Here is a 13,744-nt window from a genome sequence, read left to right on the forward strand (position 1 = left end):
CCTGGGTCTAGGAATCAGCACTATATAACAAACATTCAGGATGATCTTTATTCATACTAAATTTTGAGAACCAGAGTATAAGTCAGCCCTTGGCTTCAAAACACCTTGCATTTCTGAAGCTTCCAGATTAGGCTATGTCCTGCCAGGGCACATACTGTATTTTCTGGTTGGCTTTCTGGGCCAGTTATGGGTCTTCCTTCCCTTTTCAGGGTCAGTGTTATTTCAGGATCCAGGAAGACCTTGGGCATTAGATGAGGGAGAGTGACTGGCTGTAGCCACCAGCCCTTCCTTTCTGCAGGGGTTGGAGGGAGCCTCTCTGGCCCCAGGCTCTTAGGAGCCAAGTTGAAATGATGACTGCTCCTCTTCAATGGCTCCCATTCCCCTCTTCCTGCCCAGGGGTCAGTTTCAGAGGCTTGGCTTGGGACCCTGATGAATGTAGCTAGCCATAGTAGACTCAGAGCATATATGTTTTTTCCTCTCCTGGGTTTGTCTCTTTGATATCCAGGGATGAATAGTCCCTTCAGGGACCAGGCCATACTTGGGATGGTCATTAAGAGTCTCTGCAGGTTCAGTGACATTTCCTGGAGTTTGGATATGGCTAGATATCAGAGATTCAGGGCTCATCTGTGACAGAATTGGCCTAACTGCCTCTCTCTGTCCCAGTAATGCCAACTTGGAGACTTCCACAGAGGTCTTCCATAGACTAGATTAAAAAATATATATATGATAGGGAAGTCACTGGTGGTCCAGTGGTTAAGACTTGGTGCTTTCACTGTGGTGGCCCAGGTTCAATCCCTGGTCGGGGAACTAAGATCTTGCAAGCTGTGCAGCGCGGCTGAAAAAAAAAATTGATGAAAGCCATCAAGCCTACTCCCCAGGATAATGTATATATACACATTTTATATACATTAATAGGGAGTTTATAAAGTCCCTGAAGTGCTTCCATAGACTCCCTAGTGGTCGGTAGACCTCAACTTACGAACCCCTGCTCTGGTGAAAAGGTTCATCATGTGTCTGGGATTTCAGGAGGTGTCTGTCATCACTGTGGAAGACAAGGGGCCAGATCCCATCTCCAGGATGTTTCTGGGATGCTCTCCTTTGGTCTCAGTGCTCCCTCCTCAGCCCTTTAGTACATACACATCCTGGGGGCCTCTGGCTGGAGTTGGAACCCGGACCCAGGAACTGCTGGCTGCAGTTTAGCCACCACACTCAGGCAGGAGTCTTGGGAAACAGGGAAATCCTCAGTGGGTCTGAGGGCTTTGGGAACCTTGGCTGACACTCATCATAAGCTATCTAAAAGGCATTGCATTGGGACTTCCCTGGTGGTCCAGTGGTTAAGACTCCACACTTCCAATGCAGGGGGTGTGGGTTCGATCCCTGGTTGGGGAACTAAGATCCCACATGCCACACGGCTAAATGAATGAATAAATGGCATTGAATCTACTTTACCAAAATGAATATCTAGGGGAAAACTGTACCGATCATCTGCACCATGATTGTATCTCAAGACTGAAGACCCAGTACAGCTTGTAGCAGCTTGTACTGTTAAACTAAGGCAGAGATTTTACTGAGGCCCCAGCCAGTGCACTTGAGAATTACAGAACATTTAACTAAATTTCAGATAAAATGCCCAGTGAACTTTAAGAAATAGATATTGCAGAAGGATTCAATTTAATTTTCCACCTAATCAGTAATGTTATATAGTTTAGCATATCAATATTAAAATCAAGATGAGAATATTTGATAAACTGCAACCAAGGAGAGACTATATCACAGATAGTATAATATGTGAGAGATAGTGAAGGAAAATTTGGAAGTGAGGTGGCCACCTCTAAATTCTTTGTTCAGCCAGGCTACTCAGTGAGCTTGAATAATAGCTCTTTTAGAAGAACAAATTAAATAATGACTTGGAGGGGCCAGAAAAAGGATGCAAAATATTGAGGTGTATAGGCCTCATGTCATCCCCTCCCCCAGGTGGGCTATTGTTGACATTATCACTAGAAAAAAATTACCTTTCTTTGCCTGTTTAACCCAGATTTATCACTGCATTGCAATTGGGTGGAGTCTTCTCAAGGTACAGGGCATACTGGCATGAAAAAATAGACCAAAAGCGTGTAAATCACATTTGTGATGCCAGGTTGCAGTATTTTCTCCATTAGGACTATCCTCTTTTATCTTGGCCCTATCATAGCCAGGCAAGACAGCGGTTTTATTAAAATAAAGCAGTTGAATATGGATGGATACTTTAAACTCTAGTCAAGAAGGCACATTTACAATTGAGTTCTTCTCTTGCTGAAAGAGAAGGTAGGTAAGATGTGACAGAGCTGAACTGGAACCTGAAACTGATCAAGTGAATGTCTTACATGGTAGCATGAAGAATAGGCTTTGAACAAATCATAAGTTGGAGCTGGAGGGAAGGGCTCTCAAAGTCCATTAGCCTCTCTGAAATGGAGTAATCTATTATTTATATCTTAATCTGTTAACTTTTTTTTTTTTTTTTTAAACAAACAAGCTATCACCAAGGAATGAGCTTTGCTTGCGTCTTGGAGTCTCCTAATGAGTAGGGTTCTGATGCTTCTGACTCAGGGAGGGGCTGGTAGGTGAGCAATATGTAAGCAATTGTCAAATGACTCATCAAATCAGTGACATCCTCAAATGCCTGAGAGTTCCTCTCTTGGCAGTTGCTGTCTACCCAGACCTCAGGGAAGGAAACAGCCTGGGCATGGGGCAGTGGGAAAGGAGTTCTAGGATTCTGGGCCATTCACTACTCAATTCCTTTTGCCTGTTTCATTTTGCAAATTTATTTTGAGACCATCTATTTCAACCTTGTCATTTTTTAGAAGGCTACTGGGACTTGGAGGTTTAAAGGGTTCATTTAGCAATTTAAACCAGATCTTGGCCTGTATTGGAAGTCTTCTTGACTCTTCCCAGATGTGCTCAGGGTACTGACATCTTATTTAAGAATAAGGAATGGCGTCAGTGCTAAATCTCACTTGTTTCTTGTCTTGCATATTTTCTTTATCTAAAGGTAGAGTAGGAATAAAAGGACTTAGGCCTTGCGCTCTAGAGCCCGCAAGCCACAACTAATGAAGCCCATGTGCCTAGAGCCCGTGCTCCGCAGCAAGAGAAGCCACCGCAATGAGAAGCCCGTGCACTGCAACGAAGCGAAGCTCCCGCTCGCCGCAACTAGAGAAAGCCCACGCACAGCAATGAAGACCCAATGCAGCCAAAAATAGATAAAAAAAAAAAAGGCTTAGGCTTGTATTTGAAGCTCAGCTCTGTCACATGTTAGCTGTGTGACACTGGAGTAGTCATTTAACCTCTCTGGCCTCAATTTTATCATCTGTGAAATTGAGTTAAAATGTGTAATCCCCGATTGACTGTGAGGATTAAACAAGTATGAACGTGAAAGTCCCAGGTACAGCACTCATCAATCCTGGTCTTCTCTGCTAAACTAACCCCATCTGACCTGTGAGGCCTCAGTGAGTATTCTCTCCAGCAAGTTCTTTTTCCCTTCCAGTCTTGGTTTCTCATATTTAAAACCAGGGCTTTGGACTAGATGATACTTAAAGTCCCTCCCAGTAGTAAGAGGGACTTATAACTTGCTTCAGGCTCCAGCTGGTTAGCTTCTATTGCTGTGTCCCTAAGGTCTCCTTTTTTACTAAGATCAAAATTGGCAGATGAGCTTTCTAAAATACAGAGATTCTTTACATCCATGCCCTTAACTGTTAAGTAAGTTTTAAAAGAAGTCTTCATCTGCCCCAGTTTATGCTGATTCTGGACCCATGGTGGAGAGCAAAGGGCATAGCTGAATCTAGGGGTTTAAGTGACATCATTAGAACTTTCCCTTTCCATTTCTTAGTTCTGCTTTCCTGTGTTGACTCTCTCCAGGGGGCAACAAAAATAGCCATGGGCCTCAGAGAGAGAGAGGACAGTCCTTTTCCTTGACATTCCTGCCCAAGTATAGAAAGGACCCTGAGTCTTCTGCTTAGGTCACATACTCATCTCTGGACTAATCACTGTATCTCTTAGGAGGAGACGTACTCTGGCTGTCTTGAGGAACAGGACCATCTTGAGGCGAGATGGGTGGAGGGCCACAGGACTGATGGCCCCGCTAGAGTTACACAGAACAGGGAAGAGCAATTTGCAAAACAACAGATATTTACCCCTCACATGGACTGCACACATCCTTCCAAAATGCTGGTAGCTCCCTTAGCCCCGTGCCGTTGACATGGGATCTAAGACTAAAACGGAGGCAGACAATCCTGGGCTTCTCGTAGCTACAGGTTGAAAGTTGACACAACCTACTGCCCCGACCCCCAGCCTGTACTGTTTGCCTTGATTGGAGGAAAAACTATCATATTCAAATTGAATAGCTTCTCGCTAAGGACCTTTTGCAGAAACTTCTCCAGAAGCTGTAGGATGCACTCCTATAACACTGGCTAGAGTTGCCAGGGTCCTGAGGCACCTCCATGTCCTGGCTCACTAGTAGAACACCAGCTCTGCTGCTCTTTCACTGGCTGCTCTTTCATTGGCTGCTCTTTTGGGGGTAGGAGGCTAGGGCCAGGGCAGAGGAAGGGGCTTTGGGAGTTGCCCGAAAAGCCAGTTGAACAGATGGATTCTTTTGTGTGTGTGTGTGTGTTGATTCCTTCCTTCTTTTCTTCCTTCCTTCCTTCCTTCCTTCCTTCCTTCCTTATTTTAACATCTTTATTGGAGTATAATTGCTTTACAATGTTGTGTTAGTTTCTGCTGTATAACACAGTGAATCAGCTACAAAATGTTCATGACAGAGCAAGGGGAGGAAATAGGTAAAATACTAAAATGTGATTCCCTCCAGCTTGTCAGGCATTAGGGAAGAGACCCAAGATTTTGGAGAAAGGCCCCAATAGGCACCCCTATCTGAATACCCCACCTGAGAAGCTGTTAGTGTATGTCTCATGTGAATGAGTAAAAGGCACCCTCTGCAGGTGGAAGCTTTTAGCCCACACTCACCCCTGAGTCTGGGGCTCATGTAGGTCACAAATGTGCAACCTTACAGGGTGGGGACCCTGTTTCTCACCAGACCATGAGGTTCTCTAGAACAGATGCTATTTCTTTGGTTCTCTGACATGTACCCAATAAAATTCAGTATACTTGGAACATAATAGGATCCCAATAAATTTTTTTTTCTCCACTCACAGTGAAACATTTATTGGGTTTCTATTATGTGCCTGGTATCATGCTAGAGGTTGACAGTATGTAATTACATTTTAGACAATTCCAAAAAATGCCTGAGCGAGATAAGAGTGGAACTCAAGTATAACATTTCCTCACAGTATCAGGCATAGGTATCTGTACCTGTTAGAAAAACGATGAATCCTGCCACAAGTGGAACAGCAAAGAACAGCATGTCCTACAGTAGGTCTGAGAGTATAATAGCATACTAAATTCCATTGTTATTTATAATAACAAATGTTTTTTGTTTTACTTTCTAATTTTTTTAAATATCTTTATTGGAGTCTAATTGCTTTACAATGGTGTGTTAGTTTCTGCTTTATAACAAAGTGAATCAGTTATACATATACATATGTTCTCATATCTCTTCCCCCTTGCGTCTCCCTCCCTCCCACCCTCCCTATCCCACCCCTTTAGGTGGTCACAAACCACCTAGCTGATCTCCCTGTGCTATGCGGCTACTTCCCACTAGCTATCTATTTTACATTTGGTAGTGTATATATGTCCATGCCACTCTCTCACTTTGTCACAGCTTACCCTTCCCCCTCCCCATATCCTGAAGTCCATGCTCTAGTAGGTCTGTGTCTTTATTCCCGTCTTACCCCTAGGTTCTTCATGACCTTTTTTTTTTCTTAGATTCCATATATATGTGTTAGCATATGGTATTTATTTTTCTCTTTCTGACTTACTTCACTCTGTATGACAGACTCTAGGTCCATCCACCTCACTACAAATAACTCAATTTCGTTTCTTTTTATGGCTGAGTAGTATTCCATTGTATATATGTGCCACATCTTCTTTATCCATTCATCTGTTGATGGACACTTAGGTTGCTTCCATGTCCTGGCTATTGTAAATAGAGTTGCAATGAACATTTTGGTACATGACTCTTTTTGAATTATGGTTTTGTCAGGGTATATGCCCAGTAGTGGGATTGCTGGGTCGTATGGTAGTTCTATTTGTAGTTTTTTAAGGAACCTCCATAATGTTCTCCATAGTGGCTGTATCAATTTACATTCCCACCAACAGTGCAAGAGGGTTCCTTTTCTCCACACCCTCTCCAGCATTTATTGTTTGTAGATTTTTTGATGATGGCCATCCTGACTGGTGTGAGGTGATACCTCATTGTAGTTTTGATTTGCATTTCTATGAGCATAGTATCTGTTATGGATCAGAATTAGTGGAACATAAAAATGTTCATATTTTCCCACATAACGTTCCAGATTATCAATCTTTGCTAACAAACAAGGTGATAAAGGCTATTGGGGTTTTCCATACCTTTTCTATGAAGTATCTATTTTTAGGGGGATTATTATCTTTGGCCACCAGATGGCAGCATTTGAACAATAAAGTCTTAATTTGTCCTTTTTTTTTGCAGCGGGGGGAAGTTTTATGTAACTCTTATATTTTAGAATCAGTGTTTTAAAATAAAATACAGAGGGGTTTTAAAAATAAGGTTTATGTGTGTTTAACTGATCTCCTAATTAAGATAGAAGTTGGACAGAAAACCAGGGTGTAGTAAGAATATAAAACATACATGATTGATAGAGGAGGTCATTTGCCTTGAGATTAAATAGACTCTAAAATTGGCTAGAGCCATGATTGAGATCTGATTCTGGCACTTAACAGTGGAGGGTCTTGGACATGTCAAGTGCATGGTAGGCATTGAAAAGTATGCTATCTCGTTTCCTCCCATTTCTTAAGTTGACCCCAAGGTTACTAACTCTTGTTCCCATCACAGGTATACCTGGAAGCAGCACTGGGAGCAGACATTTCTGCTGGGCATATCTTTGAAAAGTGACATCATTTTTACATTGACTTAATTATTAATTCTCTGATGGTTCGATATTAGAGGAAGCACTGTCAAAGCGAGCTGGTGATCCACAGAGAAGGTAAAGGGCTGAGTGTGCATTTTTCATGGGCCAGTTTCCAACCAAAGCCTCTTTCTGATAAAAGAACCTAGCTTCACCTCTGTCCTCCAGCTCTTTCAATGCTTCTCTCTTCTAAACAGGCAGAATAAGTGCCCCAACCTCAGATAGTACCAGAATATTAGAGCTGGAAAGAACTTTACAAACCAGGGCTCCTGACATTTTGAAGGAGTCACACAGGTTCTGAGAGGTGAAAACTGTGGAGTCTCTCACTGTACATACATTTTCATACAAATCAATTATCTATCGATTTCTTAGGGCAAAGGTTCTCAGCTGGTGTGTGTGTGTGTATATGTGTATGTACATCCCTTTGACCCTGATTATTTTGAACAATCTGGTAGGGCATTTTTCCAAACCACATACAGAAATTAACTCTGCTATCAATGGGAGAACATCTAATACTGTGTTTTGCGGGCAGACAAATGTTTAAACTCTTGCCTCAAGAGTCCGTTAAAATTCTTTAGTCTAGTAGCCTCTGATATCCCATTGAGTCATTTGGGACACAGAAGTGATTGTTTTAACACCAGTGATAAAGTTAAGTCTTTATTAAACACCAAGAACGCTTATATTCCCAAACTCATGGTGGGAGAATATATACTAAAATGTTAATTGGTGTTTTTTTCTGGATGGTGAGAATGTGGGTAACATAATTTTCATTATGTTGTGAATATTTCTAATTAGCTACAGTGAATATGTTTTTGGGAATGTGAGAAAAACCAAGTTTTATTTAAAAAAAGTAATAGGTCACAAGGGAATGCAATCAACATTCAGTTAATTTATATTAATAACTGGTAAAGCCAAAAATGGCTAATAATTTTAACAAGTCATATCACTTCTCCAGTCCTCTATAGATGGAAAGACATCCTGCAAGTCCAAATTCCAAGCCTTTAACAGGTTCAGTTGGGCCTGAGAATGACACAGACGAAGGTAATTCATGTTCTGGATGATTTCCCTATCACTAGATTTAGAAGACTATATTTTCTCTGTTTGCCCACAGCCTCAATCTCTGTTTCTTTCACAGAGATATCAACTACATTTTGTTCAAAATTGTTGTACACAGCAACTTCCTACTTATATTTACAAATGTCTTTCAGCAGATATTGAAGTCCCATGATTTCCCTTGTGTTATGTTGATGTGGCATATTATATTAGGTTTCCAAATATTGAACCGTCCTTGAGTTCTGGGAATGAACCCTCTTGGTTCCTGAGGGCTACTTTTTCAGTGTTGACTTGGACTCCAGGAAACATTTTTGATGGGGTGGGAATGGGAGATAACATTTATAGGTTAGTTCATGTGTGAGTGCTTTGTGGCCTGAAAGCCAGACTTCAGACATAAAGATCAGGAGAAGTGGAGGAGCAAATAGGACCTGAAAATCAGGAGAGAATGGTCAGGACTTTGGCTTCAGATATCCTTTGTGGTAGAGAATTCAAGTAATGAGAGAAGTGGAGAGGCAACAAAAAGAAGTCAGAGAAGCTAAACCAAACTACATAGTGAAAAGGGAGGAAGAGAAAGAAGATACAGGAGGTGAACATTTGGAGAGGACCTTGAGTCATTTGGGAAGTGGGAGCTTTTTTTTTTTTTTTAACATCTTTATTGGAGTATAATTGCTTTACAATGGTGTGTTAGTTTCTGCTTTATAACAAAGTGAATCAGTTATACATATACATATGTCCCCATATCTCTTCCCTCTTGCATCTCCCTCCCTCCCACCCTCCCTATCCCACCTCTCTAGGTGGTCACAAAGCACCGAGCTGATCTCCCTGTGCTATGCGGCTGCTTCCCACTAGCTATCTATTTTATGTTTGGTAGTGTATATATGTCCATACCACTCTCTCACTTTGTCACAGCTTACCCTTCCCCCTCCCCATATCCTCAAGTCCGTTCTCTAGTAGGTCTGTGTCTTTATTCCTGTCTTACCCCTTTTTTGAGTGGTCGGGAGAACTAGGGAAGGGAGGAGGAGATTTTGGAAAAGGGTTACTCTCCCTGATGTGACCTGGATCCCCTTTAATAATTTTTGAGAGTTGAAAGCAAAGATTATATACGTCATCTTCTTGGGGGGGGAATTTTGATTTCTGTTGTTTTCTTTCCATTTCTCATATCTTGCATTTTGTGTTTCTTCCTTTTTTCTTGATTGCATTTGATGAATGTTTGCTTATATTACAAAGTGATATTTTTCAGAAAAGTAGTTCTTGCATTTGTTAGTTACTTTCATGATTGAACTTTTTAAATAATGAAAATATTTACTGCTATGAATTGATTGCTGGCTTGGATCTGAGACTTACGGAAACTGCCTTGGCTGTTGATAACAAGGAAATATTTAATCTAATTTTAAGACCTGAACCGTCAGATTTCCTTGTGTCCATTGAGAAGGCATATGTTCAAGATGCTAAAGTGGAAGTGGTATGTTTATCCCTAGAATAAGACTTTGTTCCTTGTACATGTCACATGTATTTTTTCTTTGTATTTTCTTATAAATGAGTAGTTGTATTTGGGTGCTCTCATCTCCTTTCTCCTTACCTGTATCACAGCAATGAAACAATATGACCTAGGCAAGGATCTGCCATTAGTCTTTTATACTTTACTGTGATTTTAAACCCCAGTATTCTTTCCTTCAGATAGGAATTTGCATTTCAGTTCTATTTGTACAACAAAAAATTTTGTCCCCAGTTAAAGGATTTTTAATTTTAATGAAGTGCAATTTATTATTCATTCCCCCCCCACTCCCCCTGCCCCAACTCATGTTGTAAAGTCATCACCAAACCCATTGTCACCTAGATTTTCTCCCATGTTATCTTCCTGGAGTTTTAGTTTTGTATCTTATATTTAGGTCTATGATCCAGTTTGATTTAATTTTTGTGACAGATGTAAGGTCTGTGTCTAGATTCTTTTTTTTTTTTTTTTTTTTTTTGGTGAATGTCCTGTTACAAGATTTTTTTTAAATTAATTAATTAATTAATTAATTATGTTTTGGCTGCATTGGGTCTTTGTTGCTGCACGCGGCTTTCTCTAGTGGCGGTGAGCGGGGGCTACTCTTCGTTGCGGTGCGTGGTCTTCTCATTGTGATGGCTTCTCTTGTTGTGGAGCTCGGGCTCTAGGCGTGTGAGCTTCAGTAGTTGTGGCATGCAGGCTCAGTAGTTGTGGCTTGGGGGCTCTAGAGTGCAGGCTCAGTAGTTGTGGTGCATGGGCTTAGTTGCTCCGCGGCATGTGGGATCTTCCCGGACCAGGGCTCGAACCCGTGTCCCCTGCATTGGCAGGTGGATTCTTAACCACTGTGCCACCAGGGAAGCCCCTGTTACAAGGTTTAAAGCATTATCTGATGGGGAAATTTTTTTATTTTTATTTTTATTTATTTTTTTGCGTTACACGGGCCTCTCACTGTTGCGGCCTCTTCCATTGCGGAGCACAGGCTCCGGACGCGCAGGCTCAGCAGCCATGGCTCCTGGGCACAGCCGCTCCGCGGCATGTGGGATCTTCCTGGACCAGGCACGAACCCGTGTCCCCTGCATCGGCAGGCAGACTCTCAACTGCTGTGACACCAGGGAAGCCCTGATCGGGAAATTTTTTAATATGAAGTAAGCATCTCTTTCCTCCCCTCCCAATGTCCCACTTCTCTGATAATGAGAATCTATGATTAGAGAGAAGAAATTTCAAGGGAAAAGAATACAACTGCTAGCAGCAAGCCATGTAAATTAGGGAGACTACAGTGAGAGACCTCCACTCCCCCTCCAGCTGTTTGTTTTTCTTCCTCTGACAGTTGGTGGGGGTGGGGTTTGGAAGCTGCTGCCTTCCTGGGCTCAATGTGTACAGACATTTTAAACTCCAGCATAACTGTCAGCAGAGGCTCCTCACCTCTTGCCTGTGCCTATCTGCCAGTTCACAGGTGCCACAGAACAGAAGCAGTGTTCGGAAAACCACGCATTTGCCTCCGTTTTGCTGTCCCAAGCTCACTTCAAGATTTTGGGGAAAATGAGCAAGGGCAGCTACCACCCATGTTAAGTGTAAAAAGTCAGTCCTTTGTAGAAGGCATGATTGAATTGTCACAATTTGGAAAGAACTTGTCACAGTGTGTGATCTGCCCAGAGGCACTCTCCAAAACACCGCAAAATCCTCCAGGAATCCTTTCTGAAACTCCAGTTTGCCAGGCTGACCTGCTGAGCATACTGTTCTGTAAAGGCAGAGCTTGTTTTCCAGTTACTGGTGGTGGGAGGAATACCAGAGTGGAGTCTACTTTTTGAGAAAGAGATGACAACTCATTTGTGAAAGGGAGATGGGCATAGGGAGCATTAGGCTGCCCAGGTGTGTGGGAGAGCAGTGAGGACAGGCATGTCTTTGGGGACAAAAGGAATTCTCAAGCTGGGTTTGCCCTGAGAAATAGAAACTGGTCTCTTCAAGATAAGATTTTTCCCCTCCTCTGGGGCCTGGAAATATGGTCTGCTGGGTATAGAGGGAGGCACTAAATAAACAGCACTGAGGCTCCCTTTGTGACAGTCACCAACCTTGGCAGCAATGCCATAAGGTAGGTGGGTTCAGTTTCACTTTGCTTGAGGAATTTAGTTTCAATCTGCTTGAGTGTTTCTGGGAATTCCCTGGCAGTCCAGTGGTTAGGACTCTGTGCTTTCTCTGCCATGGCCTGGGTTTAATCTCTGGTCGGGAGGAACTAAGATCTCGCAAGCCGTGCAGCACAGCTAAAAAACAAAACAAGACAAGACAAAACAAAAAAAAACTCAGAATGGTTCTGTCCCAGACCAAGGTAGTGGGTGGAGAATAGGGAATTAGAAGCTAGAACTCTTCCCTTATGTCCAGGTGCCTCCTCACGTGTTCACACAGAACATCTCCCTTAAACCAGTTACTGAGCCTTAACGTTCAGTCAAAGTATGTTAGAAGGCAAGCTGCGAATGTCCAAGCCTGGCTGAGCTGAAGGCAATGAGTCTGAAGGCTGGGGCATCTTATTTGAACAACCTGACTTCTTCCCTCAGTCCCCTTCATAAAAGCATGTGCTTCCCATCTCCATCCTTCCCTTCTAACCATGTGAACAGAGAAAGGTAAAAGTATAGCTGAAAAATGACTTACTCCAATAAAACCTCTGCTGCTACTGAGCAAGCGGAGGTGGAAAGGGCAGAGTAGAGAGACCCAGCATGTTTGGCTGTTTGGATCCTCCCTGCTCTGGCTGGCTTTTCGGAGTCTCAGTTTCCTTTATGGTAAAATCAGGTGTTAAAACAGTGAGAAGTAAGTGAAATAAAGTATCTAAAATGTCCAGTACAGGGCCTGGCCCCCTGGATTTAAATTTCCTTTTCTTCCCCCCAGCGACAAGGTGGAATGGACGGGCCTGCCTGGAAGTAGGTACCAGGCAGGTATGGACCAAGCCTCCCAGGAGGGGGCAGGGTAGGGGCCCGGGGCTGCGCCTCAGCCCATGTGAAGCTCTTGCCCACTTCCTCCCTCCCTTCTCCTCCCATGGAGATGGGCTGAGATAGCAGAGCCACGTCTCTGCACTGAGTGAGGGGAAGGAGCCGAGCCAGGATCCTCACCATGAGAACGCCCCTGGGGCTCTGAGGCATCCTTGGCCTGTTGGTGTAGGCCAGAGGCTGCCCATAGGGGCTCAAGCCAGAGGAGGTGGGGAACAGAGGAGACCGTGACCAGGAGGGAGTCCTGGGTCCCAGATGGCTAGGGTTAGAGGAGGGTAAGCCCCAAGCCCTCCACCAGGCTCCCGCTGGAGACTTTGAGGCCCCCTTGCCCCCTCGCCAGGGTTTGGTGTTGGGGATGACCTGGGGCAGGAGTTCCCGGGGTGGTGGTAGTGGTGGTGGTGTGGGCACCTCCCTGGGGTTTGGAGTCATGGAGGGCTCAGAGAGACCTTCTCAGAGAGCAGGAGCTGCTTGCTCATCTCAGGGACCCGGGCTTTGTGAGATCTGGACAACGAAGACTACACCTGCTGGCTGCTGCTCCGCCTGGATGGACCAGGGCATCATGCTGGACTGCAGGGGGTGAGTGCAGCTTGATGGGCAACCCACCAGGGCTGGACTTGGATGACCAGACGCTGGGCAGTGAGGAAGGGGCCCCATAATATCCTCCGCGCTCCAGGGCTGCCAGTCTAAAAGTGATTTTAACATCACCTCTTGGCAAAATACCTGTGCCTTTTCTATCCTCAATGACCAGTACTGATTTTTCTTAGTCTCTCATGTTAACCAAAACAACCCACATCCTAGTTGCTGGGTTCAAATGCCAGATCTACCACTTAGCAGCTGTGTGACACTGGCAAGTTGTTTAACTTCTCTGATCCTCAGATTTCTCACCTGTAAAACAGAGACACAATAGGTCTACCTTGTAGGATTGCTGTAAAATAATGACAGTTAAACTCTTGGTATATGGTCACTAAATAACTATGATGATTATGGCAAATAGTTGTCTTCTAAGGAAACTTTCTTGTAGATTTGGTCTAATCTATTCATTGGAATTCTTGGTTTCTTTTCTGATGTAAGGAACTATACAACTTGCAGGTTCTCTCTGCTCTCCTGCCCTTTCCACCTCTCTTGCTCAGTGGCAGCCGGCTTAGGTGAGCAGGTTAAGAAAAGATTCATTTTGGTAGATGCCAAATATATCTTAGGAC

The 13,744-nt window shown here is 43.5% G+C and overlaps 1 protein-coding gene across 1 annotated transcript in view; it reads left to right on the plus strand.

Annotated features, from left to right (window-relative positions):
- APTX (aprataxin) overlaps positions 1-7,043 on the plus strand; it is a 50,630-nt gene extending 43,587 nt beyond the window's left edge. The window contains exon 10 of the mRNA XM_060101851.1: positions 6,956-7,043. The gene's annotated coding sequence lies outside the window, so the exon portion shown is untranslated. The remainder of the gene's footprint in view (positions 1-6,955) is intronic.
- Positions 7,044-13,744: the final 6,701 nt, after the last annotated feature.

The sequence above is a fragment of the Mesoplodon densirostris genome, chromosome 6 (assembly GCF_025265405.1).
Source record: "Mesoplodon densirostris isolate mMesDen1 chromosome 6, mMesDen1 primary haplotype, whole genome shotgun sequence".
In the NCBI taxonomy this organism is placed as follows: Eukaryota; Metazoa; Chordata; class Mammalia; order Artiodactyla; family Ziphiidae; genus Mesoplodon; species Mesoplodon densirostris.